At 47.8% G+C, this 12,382-nt stretch overlaps 1 protein-coding gene across 1 annotated transcript in view; it reads left to right on the forward strand.

Annotated features, from left to right (window-relative positions):
* Positions 1–12,382, forward strand: part of LOC119180929 (uncharacterized) — a 261,732-nt gene that overhangs the window by 29,699 nt on the left and 219,651 nt on the right. Inside the window, exon 2 of the mRNA XM_037432070.2 lies at positions 7,406–7,463. The gene's annotated coding sequence lies outside the window, so the exon portion shown is untranslated. The remainder of the gene's footprint in view (positions 1–7,405; positions 7,464–12,382) is intronic.

A 12,382-nucleotide genomic window follows, 5' to 3' on the forward strand; every position in this document is an offset into this window, starting at 1 on the left:
GGAGAAAGAGATAAAGAATAAAAAAAGAGAAAGAAATAAAATATAGGGACAGAAACGAAAGAAAAAAAAGAAGGATAAAAAGTAGAGAGAGAATTAAACAGAAATAGACAGAGATAACAGAAAAGAAAGACAGAACATTGAAAGAGAAAGCCAATGAGAGAAGAAAAGCCGCCCAGCTCTATTCAGAAATCCAGAAAACTACAGATATGCCCAGCTAACAGTGAATGTCACGTGATTTGCTGTGTTTAGCATCGGACAATTAGGGGCCGATTAAGGGCAAACTTCGCGAATTTTTTTGTTGCCACCAAAGTCAGAGCGTGCATGATGCAAACAGCGCGCCACGCCAATAGCGTTTCTCCCCCCCCCCCCCCGCCCCCGCCCTTACACGTTAGCTGGTTTTCGCAATAAACCAACGAAGATGGCAGACAGCAGCCCCGTGTCTACTTGTCCCCGTTTCTTCTTGCGCAGTGTTTCTGTTTTCTGTTCTGTTTTAACTGTTTTGCTGTGGAGAGGTTGAGGTGCCTATTGCATCGGCTACTCCATATCACAAAGTTCTGCAGCGAAAAATGAAATAATAATACAGAACGGTACCCAAAAATTAACAGTACGAAAAAAAACACATAATAGGACACTGAAACCAGTTCAAATACCATGCCAACACACAGTTTTCTTCACGAAGTTCACACAGTCATAAACCACTTACACGCACACCCTACTAATCCAATGTGAGCATATACATGACCATATTTTACATAATACCCATCTCTGGCTGTCAGTCATAGGCGCTTATCCAGTCCGGTCTCCACCAAAAAGTCTCTCAGGAAGATTATTGCCTTCCTCTGGATATGCATCTCAGGCCATGGTCCAAGTAGTTTCTTTATTGTGAGGGGCCGTCCGTCCAAACTTGCTAATTTGTTCTTTAATTTTTCTCTTTCATTCGCGTATTTAACGCACTCCAAAAGAATATGGCGAACATTTTCTTCTGCATGACCACAATGGCATTCCGGTGAGTTGGATCCTATATGGATGCGTAATAGTTACAAAGGCACGCGCACATCCAAGTGCGCCCGGACTCACTGCACGGATGCACTCGCGCTTGCAGATCTGCACTGGGAACGGAGTGAGTCTCGCAATGACGCTGACGCCCAAAACAGAGTCCCCCCCCCCTTCTCGTAGCGTTAAGGCGCTCGGCCGGAACAATCCCACAATCGCTCGCGGGCAGCGTCACTCGTTTTCTTTCAGGCCTATACTGCAAAGCGAGCCGCGGAGGGAAAAGGCTCTGTTTTGTTCTGGTGCGCGCACTTGCGGCACAAGAAGTTCGGCTTCTTTTCCGTGCGCTGATGAACTCGCCCAGCGTGCGCCACGAAATTCGTCCTTCCGTATAAAACAGAGAGAGAGTGAAATCGAGAAAAGAACCATAGACAGTGGGGGAGAGAAAGATGCGGAGGTTGGTATAGGTGCGTATACTGGTCGCACAGCATTATACACACACGCACAAGGGGACAATGCGTCATTGGAGTTCGCTTCGCAGGAGTCTTATATACACACACACTCCCGTAGCGATATAGCGCTGCGTGCTTCGTCGGACGGCGTAATGAATCCCCATTGTTGTCACTCTCGGCGTCAGCGTTAACGCTTCGCCGGTCTTTGAGGCGTCGTGGTAGGCGCTTGTCTTCACGGTCGTCGTCGGCTGTGTATACGGTACGGCGCTTCGTCTCGGTCCCGCGAGTTTTTTTTTTTAACTCTTGCTTGTTGGGCGCGTATACGTAACCGCGTCGGCTACGGGAATCGGTGAGGCGACGCATCACCGAAGGTGCAGTTTACAGATGCTATCCATGCGGTGAAAGTGTTGGCTATTCGGCCGCGGTTTCCGAGATAGAGAGATCCGTGGCGATGAAGAGAAAATGGGTGTGATTTGAAGAAAAGTAAACGCTGCTGCAGATTTAACGTTCCCGCCTTCGCGTATCCTGGCGATGGCTCACTGCGTGAAAATAAACAGTCAGAGACAAAGAGATAGAGAAAGAAAAAATCGTTCCAATCGCCCTGCCTTGACTGCTAATAGATGGTACACGGGATGTATATATGCATCCTCAGAGAAAGTGTAAGGCCGACAGCGCGCGTTTTTTTTTTCGTTTCGTATCCTGCAGATTTTGTGTACAGACGTCAGTTTGCACATAACGTACACGGTTTGCTTGAAGCCGCCATTGTGAGGGACATAAGTGTCTTACAATTCTGGCAGAACTTTGAGAACAGGCTCACTTCAGCTGAATTGTTGAAGTTATTTCTCCTATAAAAGTACCCACAACATATACGCCATTACATGTTGTTTTAGTTTTCCCGAAACACGATGGAAACTTCGCCTTCGTGCACCTATATGCAAAGTGAAAACTTCCGCGCTCCGCTATGCTGGATAACCCTCATGCTTTCCCCTCTTCATTCCTCTCTCCCTCTTTCTTTCTTTCTCTTTTTACGGAAGCGTCTTCTGCAGAAGCAATTCCGTTGTTTGGAACAAATCAAAGAAATTACCCCTGCGTAGGCACAAGATTACTGCACATTATTGCACATGACTGCACTTATAACTTGTAAGGCACTCTTTCCTTTGAATGCTGTTTTGCGAGGCCTTCAAGGCAGTTTGAAGCCCGGAAGCATGAAGGTACCGGCCATGACTTCCACAACTGGTCGGGCCAATCTGCCAGCAGCTTCGATAAAAAATCTATGGTGCCAGCAGAGGTACGCCCGTCAGGTTATGCAGGAAACGCAGTGTCCCGGACAAAAACCGAACGTCGCGAACATAAAGACACATGGCCCATAAGGTGACCTCCCCCCCCCCCCCCGTCTCCTCCTCCGTACTCTGGAAAAAACAATGCGCCGTCCATTACCGCGCAACTCGAGGTCTTTAGGCCAATGGTCACTCACGCACGCTGCCTGTGCCATCCTCGTGTCCCCTAATGAAATGAGGTAATTGGAGACCGCGCCGCGCGCCCTCTCGGTAATTTCATTTACTGTTCTTTACAACCGCCGCCGTTCACTGGTGCGTGGCGGTCACGTGGTTACATACTGCAGGGGCGGAGGCACATAGTACAAGCGAGTTACACTTGCCAACGACCACCCCGTTTAAGACTCGCCGAGTCGAAGTACCCACGTCATAACGGACGCCCTGCAAAAAAGGAGTCTTCCGTTCACTCGAGCGAACCTGCTGTGGGAAGGATCTCACGACGTTCGTGCTCGCCCTCTGGCGGCGACAGCGGAAGGAAAAACGCGTTAATCGCGTGAGTACGGCCAATCATCAGACCTGCCGCTTCGTCTTCACCGCTGTGCCTTCCCCGAGCCCTAGCGGCGCCGCTACAGGGGAAGGCGGCACATGATGCATCTGGCCCCCGAAGTGCCAGGACCATAGAAAGGATCTCTACCTGTTTCCGCCACAGCGACACCCGTAGGCACGGCACTGTTACGGATCGTGGGACAGTGACACTGTGTGTAACAAGAGTAAGGAGGCGAAGTTTCATTCTTCGGCAGCCATTTTTTTTTTCGCCCGAGTTTCGAATTCGAGCCCAGCTTGGTTACACGAGAGGACGGCATGTGAATCGGTGTGACGGATCGCGAAATTACTTGATTACAGCGGGGTAAGGTGGAAGATGGATGTGTGTTTCCAAGGGTATACCCCAAGGAGTCGTGGTTCGCCTCGTCATTGCGGGGAACGTAACTGCTCACGGTATGGGGACGTCGTTAGGGGAATTTCTTGGGGGAGGGGGAGGGGGGGGCGGAAGCGGCGTTGTGGCGTGCTAGGAGTCGACGAGAGCGAAACGCGATCTCGTGATGCGTCCTGCGAAGATGGCACGCATCTTTGATTGGTGTTGTCGTCCAGTTTAGTGTCTCTTCCACTACACTCTTAAAAGAGAAAGAAAGAAAGAAATGCAGTTCTTTGACACTTGTTGGTGGGCCCTGACTTAACCCTATACGACCCCCTTGACAAGCGAACTACCTTGACGGGTTAACTACCTATGACGGATGAACTACCTTGAGAAATGAGCATACTTTTGTTGATGAGTAGTTGAACCGAAAAAGAAAGTTAACAGGGTACTGACTTCGGCATCAGCACGAGGGGTCCGGGGGTTGGGGTATTTTTGTCACCTGAGAGGAGGACGCAACGTCAGCCCTATACTTTGACTTAATAAGGAAGGGGTGGGGAGTTGCTGTGATTCGGAAGGGGGGCGCAAGTTGAGCCCGATACATTGACTTAATAGGGAGCAAGGGTGCATGACCCCCCCCCCCCCCTCCTCACTGAAGGGCGACTTTGCGCACTCCTATGGGCACCGACACAAAAATTCTCCATTTTTTTTTTCGAGAAATGAAGGCCAAGTCTTGAAGAGCCTATAAGATGCACTGCTAAGCTTGAGATCACCCTAAAGAAAGTAAATAGTTCGTTTCTAAATACTAGTTGAGGTTCCTATTGTACCGTTAGGTCACAACACAGTATGGTCTTGTTGTCACGTGCTTGCGCAAGACATCGTGACATTATTACCGCCGCTCCACAACGTGGCTCGATCACTTGGTGACGCACAATTGGGTATTTCAGAAGTTTTCGTGCCTGACGTCATCACAATTGTCCGGACCGCCACGTGACGTCATCAGAATTAGTGTTGCAGCCTGACGTCAAGCTAGTACCGATGTCGGTAGGTGCGCCACGGGATGGCTTCAGTATGAAATGAAAATAACTTAACAGCATTTGCCGATCTTCGCACTTGCTCAAAGCCGTGTCTCTGTAGAGACTTGTACGGCAGAGTAAAGAGGATTTCGAAAAATGGTGTCAGTACCCCCTTAATGTGTCTTCTTAAAAATACTTACACACGTGTAGAGTCAGAACTTACCAAAAAAGAGTGCCTCATACTTTTCTTCTTCTTTTTTCTTTTTTTAATGTGGGCGTTCGTTAGGGCCTACGCAAAGGCCACGCGCATAGTTCATGATTCCGGAGATGAAGAGAGATAAGAGGGGTGTCATGAAACGAGCGGGTTGCGAACGCAGCACCTTGTTTGTCGCGACAGCTTTTTAAAGAGCCCACTGGGTCTGAGTGATACGTGTGCTTATGACTCGTTGTCGCACATAATAATCGAAGGCGGTAACTTAATTGAGATAAGAATAAGTATAATAATGTTAAGCTTGTTTAATAAAAAGCACCTTCAATAAAAGATATCGAGCCCTACTCTCCATTTTTCTTTTTAGTGACTATTTTTAACATACTTGTCACCAAAATAGACAACGAAGCCGACAAATGTATTCCACACGGTGCACAAGAATGTCTGAATAGACGTAGGTAAGGTGTTTCAGATGGTCGACATATATCTTTGTGAACTGAACTATCGTTCAGGGAGATGGCCCTGTCATCCTTGCGTATTTCGTGAAGCAATGTATTGTATACAATGGCGTTCTATTGAACCGTTAACCATTTATTTCGACCCCCCCCCCCACCATCCTTGGCATGGTTCTAAACCTCTAGTGATACTACGTCACGTGCTATTGTTGTCTGTTAAACACGACATCGCGTGCTCACCCTATTAAACTAACACACCTAGGATGACAGCAGCGTCTCAGGCGAAGGCGCGTACAAGTATGGATCAGGCTGTCCAAGGCAGCTTGCCCACGTTGACTCAGCTAAAGCGAGGTACTAAAGGAATGTAGATCTCGGGAAGCTAAAAATAACTGCCTTTCAAAACAAACAAACACAAAGAACAAAAAATCACAAAACGGATACGGCAAGATAACAGTATTCGCAGAGGAATGGTCTCCGACATTGAAATCCCATTCATACGAGAAACTTTTCGGAGTGTTGATTTCCTTTGACGAAACCTAACCTAACGTGTGCTCTATGAGAATGGTTTCGCGAGTCTCAGCGGCTTTAAATAGTTTGTCGAGACTTCTTTTTGGAGCCGTCCTGGAAATGTTATATTCGTGCGGATACTATTGAAGAGGTACTGAAGCTTCGTGGGCGTATTGAAAACATTTCCGCTGTATAAGGGCAAAATAGGATAAAAAAGAAGTAAATTCGAAACATGAAAGCCAACGGCACACTGGGCGAACGGATCTCTTTTTGCCATGACACAGCAATTCAATTTCGGGGTTGGCTGGTCATTTCGGCCGTTGAAAAAAACATGGGGTCAGCCAGTTCGGACGTGCCATATCCGCTGGCTGTGTACGCTTCTTCAAAACTTCCCATCTACTTCACGAGTCTCCCCCCTTTTTTTCTGTTGTTGTAGGCGTTTAAGTTATTTTTTCCCTTTCTCTGTTGTACATTTATTGTGGTTTACTTTCCCTTGTAACGTACCAGTGATTCCTTTCACTGGCTTCTTTCATTGTCCATAGCCCAGCGCTGCCGTTTGGTTTTCAGGTTAAATACATTAACATTTATATAGATACTAGAAAGCACTCCAGTGGACTTCTTTGTCAGCCACGTGATTGTGAGAGATCTGATGGTGTGGACTGTTTTGAATTGGCGTCGGTGCTATATATCATACAGCGGTGGCAGTACACATTTATTAGACTATTATTTATGCAGTGATCGCTCGGTGAATCAGCCTATAGTGCGTCAGATCCGTCACAATGTATACTTGGCGAAGGCCATATATAGTCAGAGACAACATAGGTCGTGGCCGCTGTCCTGACACGCCAGATCATGGCTTGTTGGGCGGGAAAGAGCAGGACCGCCTCCCAGTCCTTTCAGCTTCGGTTGGGTTTGGGAGCTTTAGAAGGGTTGAGCTGAAAGACTCGTAGCATGTTCTATGGGTGTCCGCTACCTTCTCACAGTACTGGCATAGCTCGAAAGCGAGAAGGTCAAAGTGCGTGATTAGCCCTACCTTATAGGCGGCGGCCACATCTTGTGTCCTGGTCACTGCCCGCAGTTGGACCTCCGGCTACGCGCTGGACAGCACACTCTCCCACTGCTCCGGCGCCGCTGTCTGAAATGTATACGGTTGGCGCTGTTTTTAATGGTGTGTGTCACTGTGGGACAGCCCAGATAATGTGGTATAGGCAGGGATGCCAGGCAGCATAATTTAATCGGTTACCTTTCACAGAGGTAAGAATGAGGGGACGTTTATAAGAGTTGCTGCTACAGCAGCCCCAACTACAATTACTACTAGGATTACTACTACTAGTATGTCAGTACATACGTATGTGCACCCTACAGAGGCATTATATAGGGGCAGTCGGTAGATACTGAACGAAAATGCTCATTGCAATGTACACCTTCCTCGGCGGCGGTGTTACTGACGTATAAGCGTTCTACAAACTGCTGTCGCAAAACGCTTCATTTTTTTTCTTTTTCGAGCTCTGTGTATTTATATGAAATCTGCGTGCGTGTCACAGAGAAGGATCTGTAACTCTTGTTTCTATTTTTTTTTCTTCCGTGCAGGATACTCAAGGCTTTGGCCTGGACATAAACTTCCATTACAGTGCCAAGCATAGATTGGGTAAGTAGTTCCGGCTTAAATTTTTGCGAACACTCGAAGTAGACGCCCTGTTTTACTAAGACACACTTTTTAAAGATATACTTATCACACCACATCATCCTTCGGTAGCAACTTTGTGCAAGGTGCCTTCGCAAGACTTCGTTTGAAGTTTCTCTAACCGCTTCGCGGATAATAATGGATACACGAAAGCGCGGAACGTCATTGAGAGCTTACTTGAACGAAGTATCGCATATATAGCTCACCCACCGTTGTGGCTTAGTAAATTAAGTGTCGTACTGGTGAACCTAAGGCCACAGCTTTGAATATCCGCCGGCGGAATGCAAGAACACTGTACTTAGGTTCAGGTGCACGTTAAGAAAACCCCGATTCATGAAAACTAAATTGATTGATTGATTGATTGAGTCAATCTGTCAATATCGAACAACTAAATGTTGCTAATGAAAGCCTTGATAAACAATTCAGACCTATTATCGGTTAAACTTTTTTTTCATTATTCATAAAACGGCTACTCGCTCTTCGTCCCCATGCCTACGCGTACTGCATCGACGCTGCGTTATTGCTAGCTGGTCTCGCGCGTTCGCAGCTTCAACCCACAAGGGCACTTCGCCACGAAGTATCGCATATATAGCTCACCCACCGTTGTGGCTTAGTAAATTAAGTGTCGTACTGGTGAACCTAAGGCCACAGCTTTGAATATCCGCCGGCGGAATGCAAGAACACTGTACTTAGGTTCAGGTGCACGTTAAGAAAACCCCGTGCCTCCTCGTGCTTCGCGTTTCGCAAACAAATTTAGTCTGTTCTCAATTTCATTGCTCAACCGTGACGGCCTTGAAAGCAAGCATTCCACAGAAAGACAAACACAATCGAAGAAAAGCGCTCGGCAATCCGCTGACGTATCGCCACCTATATCTATCGCAGCACGCAAACAGATCGCCAGGGATCCGAGGAGGAGTCGGTGAAGCGTGCAGTCCAGCCACTCTCACTGGAACTATAGGCACCCACGCGCGGCGCTGCGATCGTCTGTCACTCGGTGACTGGCGCAGTGGTGTGTTACCGCCGAAGCCGCTTGTTCAGCAGCGCAATATATACCTCCGGCCGTATAGTAGACCCGATGAAGCAACGCGGGGTGTATCGCTAATTCCGTGCAGCGTCGGCGTTGCTCGACTGACCGAAAGCCGCGGCAGTATATACCTACTACCGCCTTTCGGGAGGGAAAAATACCACCTGTATACATACACACGCGCGCCCAATCTTCGCTGAACATATTAACCTGGAACACGAAATGGAAGCCGATTCTAAGGAAGCGGGGAGAGGGCTTTTATGTGGGACCAACCTAGCATGAATTCAGGGGAAGGCGCATTAAATTATTCCAATCTGTGGTTGTGCATAACTTAGAGACTTAGAAAGGAGAAATGGAGGTTGCCCGTGCTTACTGAACCGATTCGCGTTTTTTTCTTTCTTTTTTGTTTCACCTCGATGAGCAAAGTCGCGTTTTTGTGTCCGCTTCACGGTCCAGTCGGCTGAGCCGGCACTATAGGAAGAGGTCTTGCGATTATACTTTTGAGTGCATGGCATCTCACAGAATCACATCCTTTCGTTTTGTTATCTTTTCGGCGACTTTCGGAAGTGGGTCTTGCGAATTCGAGCGAGTTGAATTCAACAACAATAAGGCCGGCGCGAGCGTTCACCGCTCCATTCGGGGAGACCGTGAGAAAAGTCGAGGGTTCAGATTATGCACACCATGCAAGGATCATCGTTCTTACGAAGATCATGTCAGCGACACTTACATCTCATTATCTCTTAGATACCGGGTAGTGACTGCTTCCGTTCAGGACGTCCTAAACAATATTGTCATTGTTTAAGAGGAATGAAGCTGGACTGAGGTATTGCCATGTCTAAATGTCTTGTCGGAGCAAACGCTGCCCTTGATCACTGATGGTTCCCACCATGTACAATGGTATTGTTGGTAACACAATAGCAAGACCATCTGCGTACAGTTGTAAAACCAAGTTTATTCGCTTCTCATTACGTCTGTGATCCTGTAAAGGACAGCAAAGTAACCGGTGCGTGGTGGTCTGGTTTTTATCACCCTTTGTCGGCTCCCGAACGGGCATTCGGCTATCAGCTCCAGTTTCGTCAACAGTTCATAGGGCTGAGTGCTCTCTCTCTCTCTCTCTCTCTCTCTCTCTCTCTCTCTCTCTCTCTCTCTCTCTCTCTCTCTCTCTCTCTCTCTCTCTCTCTCTCTCTCTCTCTCTCTCTCTCTCTCTCTATCTATCTATCTATCTATCTCTTTTTTCTCTCTCTCTCTCACACACACACAAACAAACACACACACACACACACACACACACACACACACACACACACACACACACACACACACACACACACACACACACACACACACACACACACACACACACACACACACACAAAACAATGCACGGAACTCCGGCAGTTCTCCCACAGTCTTTAAGCGTACGCAACTGAGATTGGCACGAGACGTTCTGTGAGCTAGAAAGCAATGTGTACTGTTACCCGAAGTGCAGCAACATGGCGGTACACCAGAAGTCCGCACGCAGCCTGCAAGCAATGGCGTGAAGAGCTGTCTCTGTAATTTCCTATATTTCGGTGGCGGTAGTTCTTCGAGCGGAATAACGGAACCGCAGTAGCCGCATTCGTCCTCCGCGCCACATTATTGTGGCACTGGAGACCGCCAGCCGCCTACTCATACTCCATTTCAAAGCGGCGCGAGCATTGCTATAGTTTTTTTTTTTTAATGTCGACCAGACTAAGTGACCACTTGTAAACGTGCAATGAACAGGTGCACATGTGCCCTCATGGTGATATTTTATACGGAGAACTATGTTGTTTCAGTGACCGAGTGTTTCCACAAAAATGCTGGCGCATAAGTTTCAACAACGCTGCAATTACAAGTTTGTAGCCCATTCAAGTGTTTGCAGCCCCGCCGTGGTGGTCTGGTGGTTAAGGTACTCGGCTGCTGACCCGCAGGTCGCGGGATGGAATCCCGGCTGCGGCGGCTGCATTTTCGAGGGAGGCGGAAATCTTGCAGGCCCGTGCGCTCAGATTTGGGTGCACGTTAAACAGCCCCAGGTGGTCGAAATTTCCGGAGCCCTCGCACTACGGCGTCTTTCATAATCATATCGTGGTTTCGGCACGTTAAAGCTCACATATCAATCAATCAATCAATCAATCAATCAATCAATCAATATCAATGAGTGTTTATTGAAAAAGGTTCTAAAAGGCCACTCTTGTAGCGTTCGCTGTTACTGTGCTGCTTCTTCCGTGCAGGCCTGGCGTTTTTTTTTTTTTGCTTTAACAGCACTCGTCTAACTAACATGTACGGATAACTGCAGTTAGAAAAGCTTTTACAAGCTGTCGCTACCATATCCCCTTGTAGGCACGGACTACCTGTAAGTCAATACGTACACCGCAGCACCACACACGCCAAAGGTATGGGGTAAGCTCTGCTCTCGAAGCCCGAAAATCCCTCACGGGTTGCCGTGTGTGGCTCTAGCACTATATAGGCGAGCGAATCGTTTCACGCAACCGCCACGTCACGCTATGGGACAGAAGTCCCGCCAACCGTGACCTCCTGGTTTCGCAGCCAGGTGCATTCGTAGTCGGCTTCTTTGCGCGCCACTCACACAGGTGAAGTTCAGCGGTGAATATTTCTTTCAAAAGTTCTCCTTCTTATACACCCATTTTCGCTATCCACCTGTTATCTTCCTGCGTGCGTGCCAAAAAAAAATAGTAATAAAGCCCGTGGGAGCACGGCAGCCCTCGCTGTCCGAAGCGTGACCGGGACTTTCACCGCGCAGTCCTCCAAAGTCAAGCCTTTCCCGGGTCACCCTCTCGGTTTTATAGCTCGCCTGAGAAATTCTCGGCCTCAAATGCCAGCCGCTGCTGCATTTGTAGAGCTTCCCTTAAAGAACGATAAGTAGACGGAAGTCCAGCGTTGGTATATTGTTAGGCCACCACGGGGGAATGATTGGTATAGCGCATTAATTTGTCTGTTCTTCATCCATGTTGCTGCTGACGATGACGTGGCGTCAGTTCTGTGTCTCAACCGTCTAAGAGAGAGAGATAGAGAGAAAAAAAAAGGAAGGCCGGGAGGTTAACCAGATATTGGCATTCGGTTTGCTACCCAGCACTGGGTGTGGGTAAATAGGGGCAAGAAAGAGGGGGTAGACGGAGAAAGAAAAAAAATGCACGTGCACTCATGAGAAAACGAAAAAAACACACAGGGAGGGTGTTCTGGCTACAACCGTTCAGAAAGGTCGGTTGATCGCAAAAAAGTGCAGTAGCGCTTTCAGGGCCTTCTTCTGTGAGGTTGCATCTTGTCGATATTGTAAAATTCTTTCCTCCGAACAAGGTTGATTATCTAATTTGCTGAGTTCCTTGACTTCCCAGAAATCTCATTATCTTAAACCACGTACTCACAGATGGAGCTGCTCCTCACAATATACGATGACTGCGAGATTTCGCAGTTACATCGCTACCGATTTCGAAACAGACTCGATTTCATGCAGTTTCGATCTCTTGCTTCTGTTTCGACTTCCATAGACGGTACTTTATGCAATTGTTGATGCATGATCATTAATCTTCCCACTGCCTGACATTTGTCAAGCTAGCCTAACCATCACGGCGGCAGCTCCGGTATAGGTACTACAGAGCCAAAGTTTGCTCAGGTAACTCTTACACGATACTGAAAACAAAATAAAAAAATCAACGAGCTCATAGAGGATCTGCAAGATTTACAAGGTTGAGCGTCTCGCAACGCGGACCTTCGCCCGGGTTTTGGTTTGCTGAGTTTTGGAAATCTTGCAGGGGTGGGGGTGGGTGGGGGCGGAAAACTTATAAAAGGCACATATTTGACAACCGGGCTTTTTTTTTAT

This window comes from Rhipicephalus microplus, chromosome 10 (assembly GCF_043290135.1).
Source record: "Rhipicephalus microplus isolate Deutch F79 chromosome 10, USDA_Rmic, whole genome shotgun sequence".
In the NCBI taxonomy this organism is placed as follows: Eukaryota; Metazoa; Arthropoda; class Arachnida; order Ixodida; family Ixodidae; genus Rhipicephalus; species Rhipicephalus microplus.